This window comes from Petromyzon marinus, chromosome 70 (genome assembly GCF_048934315.1).
Source record: "Petromyzon marinus isolate PM22_M1 ecotype Great Lakes invasive population chromosome 70, UKy_Petmar_22M1.pri1.0, whole genome shotgun sequence".
NCBI classification, from domain to species: Eukaryota; Metazoa; Chordata; class Hyperoartia; order Petromyzontiformes; family Petromyzontidae; genus Petromyzon; species Petromyzon marinus.
Window position 1 is genome coordinate 4,365,410 of NC_133736.1, and position 17,296 is coordinate 4,382,705.

Sequence of the window (17,296 nt, forward strand, 5' to 3'; positions counted from 1 at the left end):
ATGTGTATCTATGGGTCTCTATGTGAGTCTGTGGATCTCTACGTGAGTCTGTGGGTCTCTATGTGTATCTGTGGGTCTCTGTGTATCTGTGTCTCTATGTGAGTCTATGGGTCTCTATGTGAGTCTGTGGGTCTCTATGTGAGTCTGTGGGTCTCTGTGTATCTGTGGGTCTCTATGTGAGTCTGTGGGTCGCTATGTGTATCTCTGGGTCTCTATGTGAGTCTATGGGTCTTGGTGTGAATCTATGGGTCTCTGTGTGAGTCTATGGGTCTCTGTGTGAATCTATGGGTCTCTATGTGAATCTATGGGTCTCTATGTGAGTTTATGGGTCTCTATGTGAGTCTATGGGTCTCTATGTGTATCTGTGGGTCTCTGAGTCTATGGGTCTCTATGTAAGTCTATGTGTCTCTATGTGTATCTGTGGGTCTCTATGTGTATCTGTGGGTCTCTACGTGTATCTGTGTCTCTATGTGTATCTATGTGTTTCTATATGAGTCTGTGGGACTCTATGTGAGTTTGTGGGTCTCTATGTGTATCTATGGGTCTCTATGTGAGTCTGTGGGTCTCTATGTGAGTCTGTGGATCTCTATGTGAGTCTGTGGGTCTCTATGGGTATCTGTGTCTTTATGTGAGTCTGTGGGTCTCTATGTGAGTCTGTGGGTCTCTATCTGAGTCTGTGGGTCTCTATGTGAGTCTGTGGGTTTCTATGTCTATCTGTGGGTCTCGATATGAGTCTGTGGGTCTCTATGTGAGTCTGTGGGTCTCTATGTAAGTCGATGTCTCTATGTGTATCTGTGGGTCTTAATGTGTATCTGTGTGTTTCTATGTGAGTCTGTGGGTCTCTATGTGAGTCTGTGGATCTCTATGTGAGTCTGTGGGTCTCTATGTGTATCTGTGTCTCTATGTGAGTCTGTGGGTCTCTATGTGTATCCGTGGGTTTTTATGTGTATCTGTAGGTCTCTATGTGAGTCTGTGGGTCTCTATGTGTATCTGTGTCTCTATGTGAGTCTATGGTCACAAGTGTGTATCTGTGGGTCTCTATGTGAGTCTATCGGTCTCTATCTGAGTCTATGGGTCTATATGTGAGTCTATGGGTCTCTATGTGAGTCTGTGGGTCACATGTGTGCATCTATGGGTCTCTATGTGAGTCTGTGGGTCTCTATCTGAGTCTGTGGGTCTCTATGTGAGTCTGTAGGTTTCTATGTCTATCTGTGGGTCTCGATGTGAGTCTGTGGGTCTCTATGTGAGTCTGTGGGTCTCTATGTAAGTCGATGGCTCTATGTGTATCTGTGGGTCTTAATGTGTATCTGTGTGTTTCTATGTGAGTCTGTGGGTCTCTATGTGAGTCTGTGGATCTCTATGTGAGTCTGTGGGTCTCTATGTGTATCTGTGTCTCTATGTGAGTCTGTGGGTTTCTATGTGTATCCGTGGGTTTTTATGTGTATCTGTAGGTCTCTATGTGAGTCTGTGGGTCTCTATGTGAGTCTGTGGGTCTCTGTGTCTCTATGTGAGTCTGTGGGTCTCTATGTGAGTCTGTGGGTCTCTATGTGTATCTGTTCGTCTCTATGTGTATCTGCGTCTCTATGTGAGTCTATGGGTCTCTATGTGTATCTATGGGTCTCTATGTGAGTCTGTGGATCTCTACGTGAGTCTGTGGCTCTCTGTGTCTCTATGTGAGTCTGTGGGTCTCTATGTGAGTCTGTGGGTCTCTATGTGTATCTGTGAGTGTCTATGTGAATCTGTGGGTCTCTATGTGTATCTATGGGTCTCTATGTGAGTCTGTGGATCTCTACGTGAGTCTGTGGCTCTCTGTGTCTCTATGTGAGTCTGTGAGTCTCTATGTGAGTCTGTGGGTCTCTATGTGTATCTGTTCATCTCTATGCGTATCTGCGTCTCTATGTGAGTCTATGGGTCTCTATGTGAGTCTATGGGTCTCTATGTGAGTCTGTAGGTCTCTATGTGAGTCTGTGGGTTTCTATGTGAGTCTGTGGGTCTCTATTTGAGTATGTGGATCTCTATGTGTATCTGTGAGTGTCTATGTGAGTCTGTTGGTGTCTATGTGTATCTATGGGTCTCTATGTGAGTCTGTGGATCTCTATGTGAGTCTGTGGGTCTCTGTGTGTGTCTATGGGTCTCTATGTGTGTCTATGGGTCTCTCTGTGAGTCTATGGATCTCAGTGCAAATTGATAGATTTGGTGTCTATGGGTGTCTGTGTGATTCTATGGATGCACGTGTGAATCTATGGGTCTCTGTGTGAGTCTGTGGGTCTCTACGTGAGTCTATGGGCTCTCTGTAAATCTATGGGTCTCTGTGAGTCTATAGTTATCTATGTGAATCTATGGGTCTCTATGTGAGACTATGGATGCATGTGTGAGTCTATGGGTCTCTGTGTGAGTCTATGGGTCTCTTTGTGAATCTATGGGTGTCTGTCTGATTCTATGGATGCACGTGTGAGTCTATGGGTCTCTATGTGAGTCTATGGGTCTCTATGTGAATCTATGGGTCTCTAGGTGAGTCTATGGATGCACGTGTGAATCTATGGGTCTATGTGTGAGTCTATGGGTCTCTATGTAAGTCTATGGGTCTCTATGTGAGTCTATGAGTCTCTATGTGAATCTATGGGTCTCTGTGTGAGTCTATGGTTCTCTATATGAATCTATGGGTCTCTATGTGAGACTATGGATGCACATGTGAATCTATGGGTCTCTTTGTGAGTGTATGGGTCTCTAAGTGAATCTATGGGTGTCTGTGTGAATCTAGGGGTCTCTATGTGAGTCTATGGGTCTCTATGTGAATCTGTGGGTCTCTGTGTGAATCTATGGGTCTCTGTGTGAATCTATGGGTCTCTATGTGAATCTATGGGCCTCTATGTGAGCCTATGGATGCACATGTAAGTCTATGAGTCTCCGTGTGAGTCTTTGGGTCTTTATGTGAATCTATGGGTGTCTGTGTGATTCTATGGATGCACGTGTGAGTCTATGGGTCTCTATGTGAGTCTATGGATGCACGTGTAAATCTATGGGTCTCTGTGTGAGTCTGTGGGTCTCTATGTGAGTCTGTGGGTCTCTATGGGAGTCTGTGGGTATCTATGTGAGTCTGTGGGTCTCTATTTGAGTCTGTGATTCTCTATGTGAATCTATCGGTTTCTACATGAGACTATGGATGCACATGTGGGTCTATGGGTCTCAGTGTGAGTCTATAGGTCTCTATGTGAATCTATGAGTGTCTGTGTGATTCTATGGATGCACGTGTGAGTCTATGGGTCTCTATCTGAGTCTATGGATGCACGTGTAAATCTATGGGTCTCTGTGTGAGTCTGTGGGTCTCTATGTGAGTCTTTGGGTCTCTGTGTGAGTCTATGGGTCTCTATGTGAGTCTATGGGTCTCTATGTAAGTCTATGGGTCTCTATGTGAGTCTATGAGTCTCTATGTGAATCTATGGGTCTCTGTGTGTTTCTATGGATGCACGTGTGAGTCTATGGGTCTCTATGTGAGTCTATGGATGCACGTGTAAATCTATGGGTCTCTGTGTTAGTCTGTGGGTCTCTATGTGAGTCTGTGGGTCTCTATGTGAGTCTGTGGGTCTCTATGTGTATCTGTGCGTCTCTATGTGAGTCTGTGGGTCTCTATGTGAGTCTATGGGTCACACGTGTGTATCTGTGGGTCTCTATGTGAGTCTGTGTCTCTATGTAAGTCTGTGGGTCTCTGTGACCCTGTGGGTCTCTATGTGAGTCTGTGGGTATCTATGTGAGTCTGTGTCTCTATGTGAGTCTGTGGGTCTCTGTGACCCTGTGGGTCTCTATGTGAGTCTGTGGGTATCTATGTGAGTCTGTGGGTCTCTATGTGAGTCTGTGGGTCTCTGGGTGTGTCTATGGGTCTCTATGTGTGTCTATGGGTCTCTCTGTGAGTCTATGGATCTCAGTCCAAATTGACAGATTTGGTGTCTATGGGTGTCTGTGTGATTCTATGGATGCACGTGTGAATCTATGGGTCTCTGTGTGAGTCTGTGGGTCTCTACGTGAGTCTATGGGTCTCTCTGTAAATCTATGGGTCTCTGTGAGTCTATAGGTCTCTGTGTGAGTCTATGGGTATCTATGTGAATCTATCGGTCTCTGTGAGACTATGGATGCACGTGAGTCTATGGGTCTCTGTGTGAGTCTATGGGTCTATATGTCATTCTATGGGTGCATGTGTGAGGCTATGGGTCTCTGTGTGAGTCAATGGGTCTCTATTTGAGTCTATGGATGCACGTGTGAATCTATGGGTCTCTATGTGAATCTATGGGTCTCTATGTGAGTCCATGGATGCACGTGTGAATCTATGGGTCTATGTGTGAGTCTATATGTCAATCTATAGGTGAATGTGTGAGTCTATGGGTCTCTGTGTGAGTCTATGGGTCTCTGTGTGAGTCTATGGGTCTCTATTTGAGTCTATGGATGCACGTGTGAATCTATGGGTCTCTATGCGGGTTTATGGGTCTCTATGTGAATCTATGGGTCTCTGTATGAATCTATGGGTCTCTGTGTGAATCTATGGGACTCTATGTGAGTCTATGGATGAACGTTGAATCTATGGGTCTCTGTGTGAGTCTATGGGTCTCTGTGTGAATCTATTTGTCTCTATGTGAATCTATGGATGCACGTGTGAATCTATGGGTTTCTGTCTGAGTCTGTGGGTCTCTATGTGAATCTATGGGTCTCTGTGTGAATCTATGGTTCTCTATGTGAATCTATGGGTCTCTGTGTGAGTGTATGGGTCTCTATGTGAGTCTATTGGTCTCTATGTGAATCTATGGGTGTCTGTGCGAGTCTATGGGTCTCTATGTGAGTCTATGGGTCTCTGTGTGAGTGTATGGGTCTCTATGTGAGTCAATGGGTCTCTATGTGAGTCTATGGGTCTCTATGTGAGTCTATGAGTCTCTGTGTGAATATATGGGTCTCTGTGTGAGTCTATGGGTCTCTATTTGAGTCTATGGATGCACGTGTGAATCTATGGGTCTCTATGCGGGTTTATGGGTCTCTATGTGAATCTATGGGTCTCTGTATGAATCTATGGGTCTCTGTGTGAATCTATGGGACTCTATGTGAGTCTATGGATGAACGTTGAATCTATGGGTCTCTGTGTGAGTCTATGGGTCTCTGTGTGAATCTATTTGTCTCTATGTGAATCTATGGATGCACGTGTGAATCTATGGGTTTCTGTCTGAGTCTGTGGGTCTCTATGTGAATCTATGGGTCTCTGTGTGAATCTATGGTTCTCTATGTGAATCTATGGGTCTCTGTGTGAGTGTATGGGTCTCTATGTGAGTCTATTGGTCTCTATGTGAATCTATGGGTGTCTGTGCGAGTCTATGGGTCTCTATGTGAGTCTATGGGTCTCTGTGTGAGTGTATGGGTCTCTATGTGAGTCAATGGGTCTCTATGTGAGTCTATGGGTCTCTATGTGAGTCTATGAGTCTCTGTGTGAATATATGGGTCTCTGTATGAGTCTATGGGTCTCTATAAGAATCTATGGGTCTCTATGTGAATCTATGGGTCTCTATGTGAGTCCATGGATGCACGTGTGAATCTATGGGTCTATGTGTGAGTCTATATGTCAATCTATAGGTGAATGTGTGAGTCTATGGGTCTCTGTGTGAGTCTATGGGTCTCTGTGTGAGTCTATGGGTCTCTATTTGAGTCTATGGATGCACGTGTGAATCTATGGGTCTCTATGCGGGTTTATGGGTCTCTATGTGAATCTATGGGTCTCTGTATGAATCTATGGGTCTCTGTGTGAATCTATGGGACTCTATGTGAGTCTATGGATGAACGTTGAATCTATGGGTCTCTGTGTGAGTCTATGGGTCTCTGTGTGAATCTATTTGTCTCTATGTGAATCTATGGATGCACGTGTGAATCTATGGGTTTCTGTCTGAGTCTGTGGGTCTCTATGTGAATCTATGGGTCTCTGTGTGAATCTATGGTTCTCTATGTGAATCTATGGGTCTCTGTGTGAGTGTATGGGTCTCTATGTGAGTCTATTGGTCTCTATGTGAATCTATGGGTGTCTGTGCGAGTCTATGGGTCTCTATGTGAGTCTATGGGTCTCTGTGTGAGTGTATGGGTCTCTATCTGAGTCAATGGGTCTCTATGTGAGTCTATGGGTCTCTATGTGAGTCTATGAGTCTCTGTGTGAATATATGGGTCTCTGTGTGAGTCTATGGGTCTCTATAAGAATCTATGGGTCTCAATGTGAGACTATGTATGCACATGTGAATCTATGGGTCTCTGTGTGAATCTCTGCGTCTCTATGTGAATCTATGGGTCTGTGAGAATCTATGGGTCTCTGTGTGAGTCTATGGGTCTCTATGTGAATCTATGGGTCTCTGTGAAATCTATGGGTCTATGTGTGAGTCTATGGGTCTTTGTGTGAGTCTATGGGTCTCTATGTGAATCTATGGGTGTCTGTGTGATTCTATGTATGCACGTGTGAGTCTATGGGTCTCTATGTGAGTCTATGGATGCACATGTGAATCTATTGGTCTCTGTGTGAGTGTATGGGTCTCTATGTGAGTCTATGGGTCTCTATGTGAATCTATGGCTCTGTGTGAGTCTATGGGTCTCTGTGTGGGTCTATGTGTCTCTATGGGTCTCTATGTGAAACTATGGATGCACATGTGAATCTATGGGTCTCTGTGTGACTTTATAGGTCTCTGTGAATCTATGGGTCTCTATGCGGGTCTATGGGTCTCTATGTGAATCTATGGGTCTCTGTGTGAGTCTATGGTTCTCTATGTGAATCTATGGCTCTGTGTGAGTCTATGGGTCTCTGTGTGGGTCTATGTGTCTCTATGGGTCTCTATGTGAAACTATGGATGCACATGTGAATCTATGGGTCTCTGTGTGAGTCTATAGGTCTCTGTGAATCTATGGGTCTCTTTGCGGGTCTATGGGTCTCTATGTGAATCTATGGGTATCTATGTGAATCTATGTGTCTCTGTGTGAGTCTATCGGTCTCTATGTGAGTCTATGGATGCACGTGTGAATCTATGGGTCTCTGTGTGAGTCTGTGGGTCTCTTTGTGAGTCTATGGGTCGCTTTGTGAATCGATGCGTCTCTATGTGAATCTATGGTTCTCTGTGTGAGTGTATGGGTCTCTATGTGAGTCTATGGGTCTGTATGTGAATCTATGGGTGTCTGTGTGAGTCTATGGGTCTCTATGTGTCTTCTTTGGGTCTCTGTGTGAGTCTATGGGTCTCTATGTGAGTCTATGGGTCTCTATGTAAGTCTATGGTTCTCTATGTGAGTCTGAGTCTCTATGTGAATCTATGCGTCTCTGTGTGAGTCTATGGTTCTCTATATGAATCTATGGGTCTCTATGTGAGACTATGGATGCACATGTGAATCTATGGGTCTCTGTGTGAATCTATGGGTCTCTATGTGAATCTATGGGCCTCTACGTGAGACTATGGATGCACATGTGAGTCTATGGGTCTCCGTGTGAGTCTATGGGTCTCTATGTGAATCTATGGGTGTCTGTGTGATTCTATGGGTCTCTGTGTGGGTCTATGGGTCTCTATGGGTCTCTATGTGAGATGATGGATGCACATGTGAATCTATGGGTCTCTGTGTGAGTCTATGGGTCTCTATGTGAATCTATGGGTCTCTGTGTGAGTCTATGGGTCTCTATGTGATTCTATGGGTCTCTATGTGAATATATGGGTCTCTGTGTGAGTCTATAGGTCTCTATGTGAATCTATGGGTCTCTATGCGGGTCTATGGGTCTCCATGTTAATCTATGGGTCTCTGTGTGAATCTATGGGTCTCTATGTGAATCTATGGGTCTCTATTTGAGTCTATGGATGCACCTGTGAATCTATGTGTCTCTGTTTGAGGCTATCGGTCTCTGTGTGAATCTATGGGTCTCTATGTGAATCTATGGGTCTCTGTGTGAGTCTATCAGTCTCTATGTGAGTCTATGGATGCACGTGTGAATCTTTGGGTCTCTGTGTGAGTCTGTGGGTCTCTTTGTGAGTCTATGGGTCGCTGTGTGAATGTTTCTCTATGTGAATCTATGGGTCTCTTTGTGAGTGTATGGGTCTCTATGTGAGTCTATGGGTCTCTATGTGAATCTATGGGTGTCTGTGTGAGTCTATGGGTCTCTGTCTTTGGGTCTCTGTGTGAGTCTATGGGTTTCTATGTGAGTCTATGGGTCGCTGTGTGAATCTATGCGTCTCTATGTGAATCTATGGTTCTCTGTGTGAGTGTATGGGTCTCTATGTGAGTCTATGGGTCTGTATGTGAATCTATGGGTGTCTGTGTGAGTCTATGGGTCTCTATGTGTCTTCTTTGGGTCTCTGTGTGAGTCTATGGGTCTCTATGTGAGTCTATGGGTCTCTATGTAAGTCTATGGTTCTCTATGTGAGTCTGAGTCTCTATGTGAATCTATGCGTCTCTGTGTGAGTTTATGGTTCTCTATATGAATCTATGGGTCTCTATGTGAGACTATGGATGCACATGTGAATCTATGGGTCTCTGTGTGAGTCTATGGGTCTCTGTGAATCTATGGGTGTCTGTGTGAGTCTAGGGGTCTCTGTGTGAGTCTATGGGTCTCTATGTGAATCTATGGGTCTCTGTGTGAATCTATGGGTCTCTGTGTGAATCTATGGGTCTCTATGTGAATCTATGGGCCTCTATGTGAGACTATGGATGCACATGTGAGTCTATGGGTCTCCGTGTCAGTCTATGGGTCGCTATGTGAATCTATGGGTGTCTGTGTGATTCTATGGGCCTCTATGTGAGACTATGGATGCACATGTGAGTCTATGGGTCTCCGTGTGAGTCTATGGGTCTCTATGTGAATCTATGGGTGTCTCTGTGAGTCTATGGGTCTGTTTGTGGGTCTATGGGTCTCTATGTGAATCTATGGGTGTCTGTGTGAGTCTATGGGTCTCTGTGTTGGTCTATGGGTCTCTATGTGAGCAGATGGATGCACATGTGAATCTATGGGTCTCTGTGTGAGTCTATGGGTCTCTATGTGAATCTATGGGTCTCTGTGTGAGTCTATGGGTCTCTATGTGATTCTATGGGTCTCTATGTGAATATATGGGTCTCTGTGTGAGTCTATAGGTCTCTATGTGAATCTATGGGTCTCTATGCGGGTCTATGGGTCTCCATGTTAATCTATGGGTCTCTGTGTGAATCTATGGGTCTCTATGTGAATCTATGGGTCTCTATTTGAGTCTATGGATGCACCTGTGAATCTATGGGTCTCTGTTTGAGGCTATCGGTCTCTGTGTGAATCTATGGGTCTCTATGTGAATCTATGGGTCTCTGTGTGAGTCTATCAGTCTCTATGTGAGTCTATGGATGCACGTGTGAATCTTTGGGTCTCTGTGTGAGTCTGTGGGTCTCTTTGTGAGTCTATGGGTCGCTGTGTGAATGTTTCTCTATGTGAATCTATGGGTCTCTGTGTGAGTGTATGGGTCTCTATGTGAGTCTATGGGTCTCTATGTGAATCTATGGGTGTCTGTGTGAGTCTATGGGTCTCTGTCTTTGGGTCTCTGTGTGAGTCTATGGGTCTCTATGTGAGTCTATGGGTCGCTGTGTGAATCTATGCGTCTCTATGTGAATCTATGGTTCTCTGTGTGAGTGTATGGGTCTCTATGTGAGTCTATGGGTCTGTATGTGAATCTATGGGTGTCTGTGTGAGTCTATGGGTCTCTATGTGTCTTCTTTGGGTCTCTGTGTGAGTCTATGGGTCTCTATGTGAGTCTATGGGTCTCTATGTAAGTCTATGGTTCTCTATGTGAGTCTGAGTCTCTATGTGAATCTATGCGTCTCTGTGTGAGTCTATGGTTCTCTATATGAATCTATGGGTCTCTATGTGAGGCTATGGATGCACATGTGAATCTATGGGTCTCTGTGTGAGTCTATGGGTCTCTGTGAATCTATGGGTGTCTGTGTGAGTCTAGGGGTCTCTGTGTGAGTCTATGGGTCTCTATGTGAATCTATGGGTCTCTATGTGAATCTATGGGCCTCTATGTGAGACTATGGATGCACATGTGAGTCTATGGGTCTCCGTGTCAGTCTATGGGTCGCTATGTGAATCTATGGGTGTCTGTGTGATTCTATGGGCCTCTATGTGAGACTATGGATGCACATGTGAGTCTATGGGTCTCCGTGTGAGTCTATGGGTCTCTATGTGAATCTATGGGTGTCTCTGTGAGTCTATGGGTCTGTTTGTGGGTCTATGGGTCTCTATGTGAATCTATGGGTGTCTGTGTGAGTCTATGGGTCTCTGTGTGGGTCTATGGGTCTCTATGTGAGACGATGGATGCACATGTGAATCTATGGGTCTCTGTGTGAGTCTATGGGTCTCTATGTGAATCTATGGGTCTCTGTGTGAGTCTATGGGTCTCTATGTGATTCTATGGGTCTCTATGTGAATATATGGGTCTCTGTGTGAGTCTATAGGTCTCTATGTGAATCTATGGGTCTCTATGCGGGTCTATGGGTCTCCATGTTAATCTATGGGTCTCTGTGTGAATCTATGGGTCTCTATGTGAATCTATGGGTCTCTATTTGAGTCTATGGATGCACCTGTGAATCTATGGGTCTCTGTTTGAGGCTATCGGTCTCTGTGTGAATCTATGGGTCTCTATGTGAATCTATGGGTCTCTGTGTGAGTCTATGGGCCTCTATGTGAGACTATGGATGCACATGTGAGTCTATGGGTCTCCGTGTGAGTCTATGGGTCTCTATGTGAATCTATGGGTGTCTCTGTGAGTCTATGGGTCTGTTTGTGGGTCTATGGGTCTCTATGTGAATCTATGGGTGTCTGTGTGAGTCTATGGGTCTCTGTGTGGGTCTATGGGTCTCTATGTGAGACGATAGATGCACATGTGAATCTATGGGTCTCTGTGTGAGTCTATGGGTCTCTATGTGAATCTATGGGTCTCTGTGTGAGTCTATGGGTCTCTATGTGATTCTATGGGTCTCTATGTGAATATATGGGTCTCTGTGTGAGTCTATAGGTCTCTATGTGAATCTATGGGTCTCTATGCGGGTCTATGGGTCTCCATGTTAATCTATGGGTCTCTGTGTGAATCTATGGGTCTCTATGTGAATCTATGGGTCTCTATTTGAGTCTATGGATGCACCTGTGAATCTATGGGTCTCTGTTTGAGGCTATCGGTCTCTGTGTGAATCTATGGGTCTCTATGTGAATCTATGGGTCTCTGTGTGAGTCTATCAGTCTCTATGTGAGTCTATGGATGCACGTGTGAATCTTTGGGTCTCTGTGTGAGTCTGTGGGTCTCTTTGTGAGTCTATGGGTCGCTGTGTGAATGTTTCTCTATGTGAATCTATGGGTCTCTGTGTGAGTGTATGGGTCTCTATGTGAGTCTATGGGTCTCTATGTGAATCTATGGGTGTCTGTGTGAGTCTATGGGTCTCTGTCTTTGGGTCTCTGTGTGAGTCTATGGGTCTCTATGTGAGTCTATGGGTCGCTGTGTGAATCTATGCGTCTCTATGTGAATCTATGGTTCTCTGTGTGAGTGTATGGGTCTCTATGTGAGTCTATGGGTCTGTATGTGAATCTATGGGTGTCTGTGTGAGTCTATGGGTCTCTATGTGTCTTCTTTGGGTCTCTGTGTGAGTCTATGGGTCTCTATGTGAGTCTATGGGTCTCTATGTAAGTCTATGGTTCTCTATGTGAGTCTGAGTCTCTATGTGAATCTATGCGTCTCTGTGTGAGTCTATGGTTCTCTATATGAATCTATGGGTCTCTATGTGAGACTATGGATGCACATGTGAATCTATGGGTCTCTGTGTGAGTCTATGGGTCTCTGTGAATCTATGGGTGTCTGTGTGAGTCTAGGGGTCTCTGTGTGAGTCTATGGGTCTCTATGTGAATCTATGGGTCTCTATGTGAATCTATGGGCCTCTATGTGAGACTATGGATGCACATGTGAGTCTATGGGTCTCCGTGTCAGTCTATGGGTCGCTATGTGAATCTATGGGTGTCTGTGTGATTCTATGGGCCTCTATGTGAGTCTATGGATGCACATGTGAGTCTATGGGTCTCCGTGTGAGTCTATGGGTCTCTATGTGAATCTATGGGTGTCTCTGTGAGTCTATGGGTCTGTTTGTGGGTCTATGGGTCTCTATGTGAATCTATGGGTGTCTGTGTGAGTCTATGGGTCTCTGTGTGGGTCTATGGGTCTCTATGTGAGACGATGGATGCACATGTGAATCTATGGGTCTCTGTGTGAGTCTATGGGTCTCTATGTGAATCTATGGGTCTCTGTGTGAGTCTATGGGTCTCTATGTGATTCTATGGGTCTCTATGTGAATATATGGGTCTCTGTGTGAGTCTATAGGTCTCTATGTGAATCTATGGGTCTCTATGCGGGTCTATGGGTCTCCATGTTAATCTATGGGTCTCTGTGTGAATCTATGGGTCTCTATGTGAATCTATGGGTCTCTATTTGAGTCTATGGATGCATCTGTGAATCTATGGGTCTCTGTTTGAGGCTATCGGTCTCTGTGTGAATCTATGGGTCTCTATGTGAATCTATGGGTCTCTGTGTGAGTCTATCAGTCTCTATGTGAGTCTATGGATGCACGTGTGAATCTTTGGGTCTCTGTGTGAGTCTGTGGGTCTCTTTGTGAGTCTATGGGTCGCTGTGTGAATGTTTCTCTATGTGAATCTATGGGTCTCTGTGTGAGTGTATGGGTCTCTATGTGAGTCTATGGGTCTCTATGTGAATCTATGGGTGTCTGTGTGAGTCTATGGGTCTCTGTCTTTGGGTCTCTGTGTGAGTCTATGGGTCTCTATGTGAGTCTATGGGTCGCTGTGTGAATCTATGCGTCTCTATGTGAATCTATGGTTCTCTGTGTGAGTGTATGGGTCTCTATGTGAGTCTATGGGTCTGTATGTGAATCTATGGGTGTCTGTGTGAGTCTATGGGTCTCTATGTGTCTTCTTTGGGTCTTTGTGTGAGTCTATGGGTCTCTATGTGAGTCTATGGGTCTCTATGTAAGTCTATGGTTCTCTATGTGAGTCTGAGTCTCTATGTGAATCTATGCGTCTCTGTGTGAGTCTATGGTTCTCTATATGAATCTATGGGTCTCTATGTGAGACTATGGATGCACATGTGAATCTATGGGTCTCTGTGTGAGTCTATGGGTCTCTGTGAATCTATGGGTGTCTGTGTGAGTCTAGGGGTCTCTGTGTGAGTCTATGGGTCTCTATGTGAATCTATGGGTCTCTGTGTGAATCTATGGGTCTCTGTGTGAATCTATGGGTCTCTATGTGAATCTATGGGCCTCTATGTGAGACTATGGATGCACATGTGAGTCTATGGGTCTCCGTGTCAGTCTATGGGTCGCTATGTGAATCTATGGGTGTCTGTGTGATTCTATGGGCCTCTATGTGAGACTATGGATGCACATGTGAGTCTATGGGTCTCCGTGTGAGTCTATGGGTCTCTATGTGAATCTATGGGTGTCTCTGTGAGTCTATGGGTCTGTTTGTGGGTCTATGGGTCTCTATGTGAATCTATGGGTGTCTGTGTGAGTCTATGGGTCTCTGTGTGGGTCTATGGGTCTCTATGTGAGACGATGGATGCACATGTGAATCTATGGGTCTCTGTGTGAGTCTATGGGTCTCTATGTGAATCTATGGGTCTCTGTGTGAGTCTATGGGTCTCTATGTGATTCTATGGGTCTCTATGTGAATATATGGGTCTCTGTGTGAGTCTATAGGTCTCTATGTGAATCTATGGGTCTCTATGCGGGTCTATGGGTCTCCATGTTAATCTATGGGTCTCTGTGTGAATCTATGGGTCTCTATGTGAATCTATGGGTCTCTATTTGAGTCTATGGATGCACCTGTGAATCTATGGGTCTCTGTTTGAGGCTATCGGTCTCTGTGTGAATCTATGGGTCTCTGTGAATCTATGGGTCTCTGTGTGAGTCTATCAGTCTCTATGTGAGTCTATGGATGCACGTGTGAATCTTTGGGTCTCTGTGTGAGTCTGTGGGTCTCTTTGTGAGTCTATGGGTCGCTGTGTGAATGTTTCTCTATGTGAATCTATGGGTCTCTGTGTGAGTGTATGGGTCTCTATGTGAGTCTATGGGTCTCTATGTGAATCTATGGGTGTCTGTGTGAGTCTATGGGTCTCTGTCTTTGGGTCTCTGTGTGAGTCTATGGGTCTCTATGTGAGTCTATGGGTCTCTATGTAAGTTTATGGTTCTCTATGTGAGTCTGAGTCTCTATGTGAATCTATGGGTCTCTGTGTGAGTCTATGGTTCTCTAAATGAATCTATGGGTCTCTATGTGAGACTATGGATGCACATTTGAATCTATGGGTCTCTGTGTGAGTCTATGGGTCTCTATATGAATCTATGGGTGTCTGTGTGAGTCTAGGGGTCTCTGTGTGAGTCTATGGGTCTCTATGTGAATCTATGGGTCTCTGTGTGAATCTATGGGTCTCTGTGTGAATCTATGGGTCTCTATGTGAATCTATGGGCCTCTATGTGAGACTATGGATGCACATGTGAGTTTATGAGTCTCCGTGTGAGTCTATGGGTCTCTATGTGAATCTATGGGTGTCTGTGTGATTCTATGGGCCTCTATGTGAGACTATGGATGCACATGTGAGTCTATGGGTTTCCGTGTGAGTCTATCGGTCTCTATGTGAATCTATGGGTGTCTGTGTGATTCTATGGGTCTCTGTGTGAGTCTATGAGTCTCTATGTGAATCTATGGGTCTCTGTGTGAATCTATGGATGCACGTGTGAGTCTATGGGTCTCTGTGTGAGTCTATGGGTCTCTGTGAATCTATGGGTCTCTGTGTGAATCTATGGGTCTCTGTGTGAGTCTATGGGTGTCTATGTGAATCTATGGGTCTCTGTGTGAGTCTATGGGTCTCTATGCGAATCTATGGGTCTCTATTTGAGACTATGGATGCACGTGTGAGTCTATGGGTTTCTGTGTGAGTCTATGCGTCTCTATGTGAGTCTATGGATGCACGTGACTCTATGGGTCTTTGTGCGAGTCTATGGGTCTCTGTGTGAGTCTATGGGTCTCTATGTGAGATGCTCCTGTAGTTGTTACAGTCTGTGCGGTCCCCCTTCTTAAAGAGGGGGACCACTAGGACATCCTTCCAATCCTGCGGAACCCATCCAGTGATCCACACTGTTGTTATGATGTCATATAGGGCAGTCTGTGCACAAACGCCACCCTCCCTCAGCATTTCGCTTGGGAGATCATCTCTGCCCGGTGCTTTCTCCTGGTCTCAGACTCTGGATCGCCTTTAGTACTTCCTCAACAGATGGCACCTCAGCCAGACACTCACAGGGGGTGACTTCTTACCGCCAACGCTTGAGGCACCGCAGCCTCAGCAGGGTCATCACCGCTGTGCCCCACGATGTTTTCTGGACTGGATGATTTCCCCTCCCCTCAAGATTTCACGGAAATACTCAGCAAACCTGCAACCCTCTTACTGGGAGGCAGGGATCATATAAACTATCTATCCCTTGAGGATGGTGACAGGTGTGGCGTGGCAAGTTACTGTTTTTTTAATAGAACTGAAGAGTGATTTGTAATCGTGGGCCACTCAGGCAGACTCCATCTCCTCAGCAACCCGCGACCACCAACCCAAATCCGTGCAGCGACTCACGGCTCTCCGAACCTCCGAGCGAAGGCTGCGGGGTAAGCCTCCTCCATTCTCCGACGTGGGATGCTGTAGCCCATGAGAGTGGGCCTGTCGCTTTTTCTCAACTATCCTGAACACCTCCTCTGTCAACCAGGCTCTCTGGGGAGGTCTGGACCGCGTACCCAAAGCAGCCATTGCAGCTGCCTGAGTCACAGTCCTAAACCTCGCCCATTTACCCTCGGCATCAGGAGGAGTGGGGGACGATGCCAGCCCCAGCCGCAGATGAAATTCTCGCTTGCAACTTTCGTCAGCTAGCTAAGACCAGGCCACTTTGGGTTGGAATGTGGTCCCGGGTGTACACCCACCACCGGAGCGGAAGAACGGCAGGCGCATCTTACAGATGACAAGTCGATGGTCAGTGGGCAGGCGCATCTCCGCGGTAGGCCCTGGTGTCAAGGACATGGTCCCGCATCCGCTGTTCCGTCACTACGCAGTCCAGCAGCTGTTCTTGCTTTGACCCGGACGCCTGTTTCCCCCCGGGGGCCGTCCGGCAACAAGCTGAGCTACGTATTTTTTGCACGTGGGTTTTTTGTGGTCATTAATTGAAAGGTGGTGGAGTTACCAGCCCCTCGCACACGTCCAGGGCCCCCCTCCCCCCCCCCCCCCCGCTTGGCCGCTGTGGTGGCTAGAAGCACCACGAGCGGAATAGGCGATGTTGAAATTTCGATTTAAAGCTTTCGTGACTGCAAGGATTCATCTTCTTTGGTTCTTTCGGTAAAGTCACCACCGCGTAGAATGAGAATAAAAAAATAAATTGATAAAATAAAATAACACAATAATGCTCTCACGACGTTTCGGCCACAACACAAGCGGCCTTCATCAGGTGAAGGGGACGAGACTGTCTGGAGGACAGCGCTGGAGTGAAAAAGCCACGCTCAGATCACGACCTTTAAGCTGTGTGAGAAGAAACAAAGCGCCTTGACAAAGGAATTAGCATAGAATTTAGCATTGAAATGGCTGAGTGATTAGCTTGTGACTGGTCACAGAAATAGCTATGCTAAAGTTAAAGCATACACATCCACAGAGGCACCCCTTGACAAAGGAATTAGCATAGAATTTAGCATTGAAATGGCTGAGTGATTAGCTTGTGACTGGTCACAGAAATGGCTATGTTAAAGCATACACATCCGCATTTCAATGCTAAATTCTATGCTAATCCCTTTGTCAAGGGGTACCTCTGCGGATGTGTATGCTTTAACTTAGCTATTTCAATGAGCCATTTCAATGCTAAATTCTATGCTAATTCCTTTGTCAAGGCGCTTTGTTTCCTCTCACACAGCTTAAAGGTCGCGATCTGAGCGTGGCTTTTTCACACCAGCGCTGTCCTACCAGACAGTCTCGTCGCCTTCACCTGATGAAGGCCGCTTGTGTTGTGGCCGAAAACGTCGTGAGAATATCATTGCGTTATTTTATTTTATCAACTTATTATTTTAATCTCATTCTACGTGGTGGTGACTTTACCGAAAGAACCAAAGAAGATGTTGAAATTGTCCTTCCCCTCCCCCACCCACATGGCGTTGCTAGCATCCACCGCAGCGTTACCGCCCAGCGCCACGGAGTAATCAGGGGGTTGTTCCTTGCCGGACAAA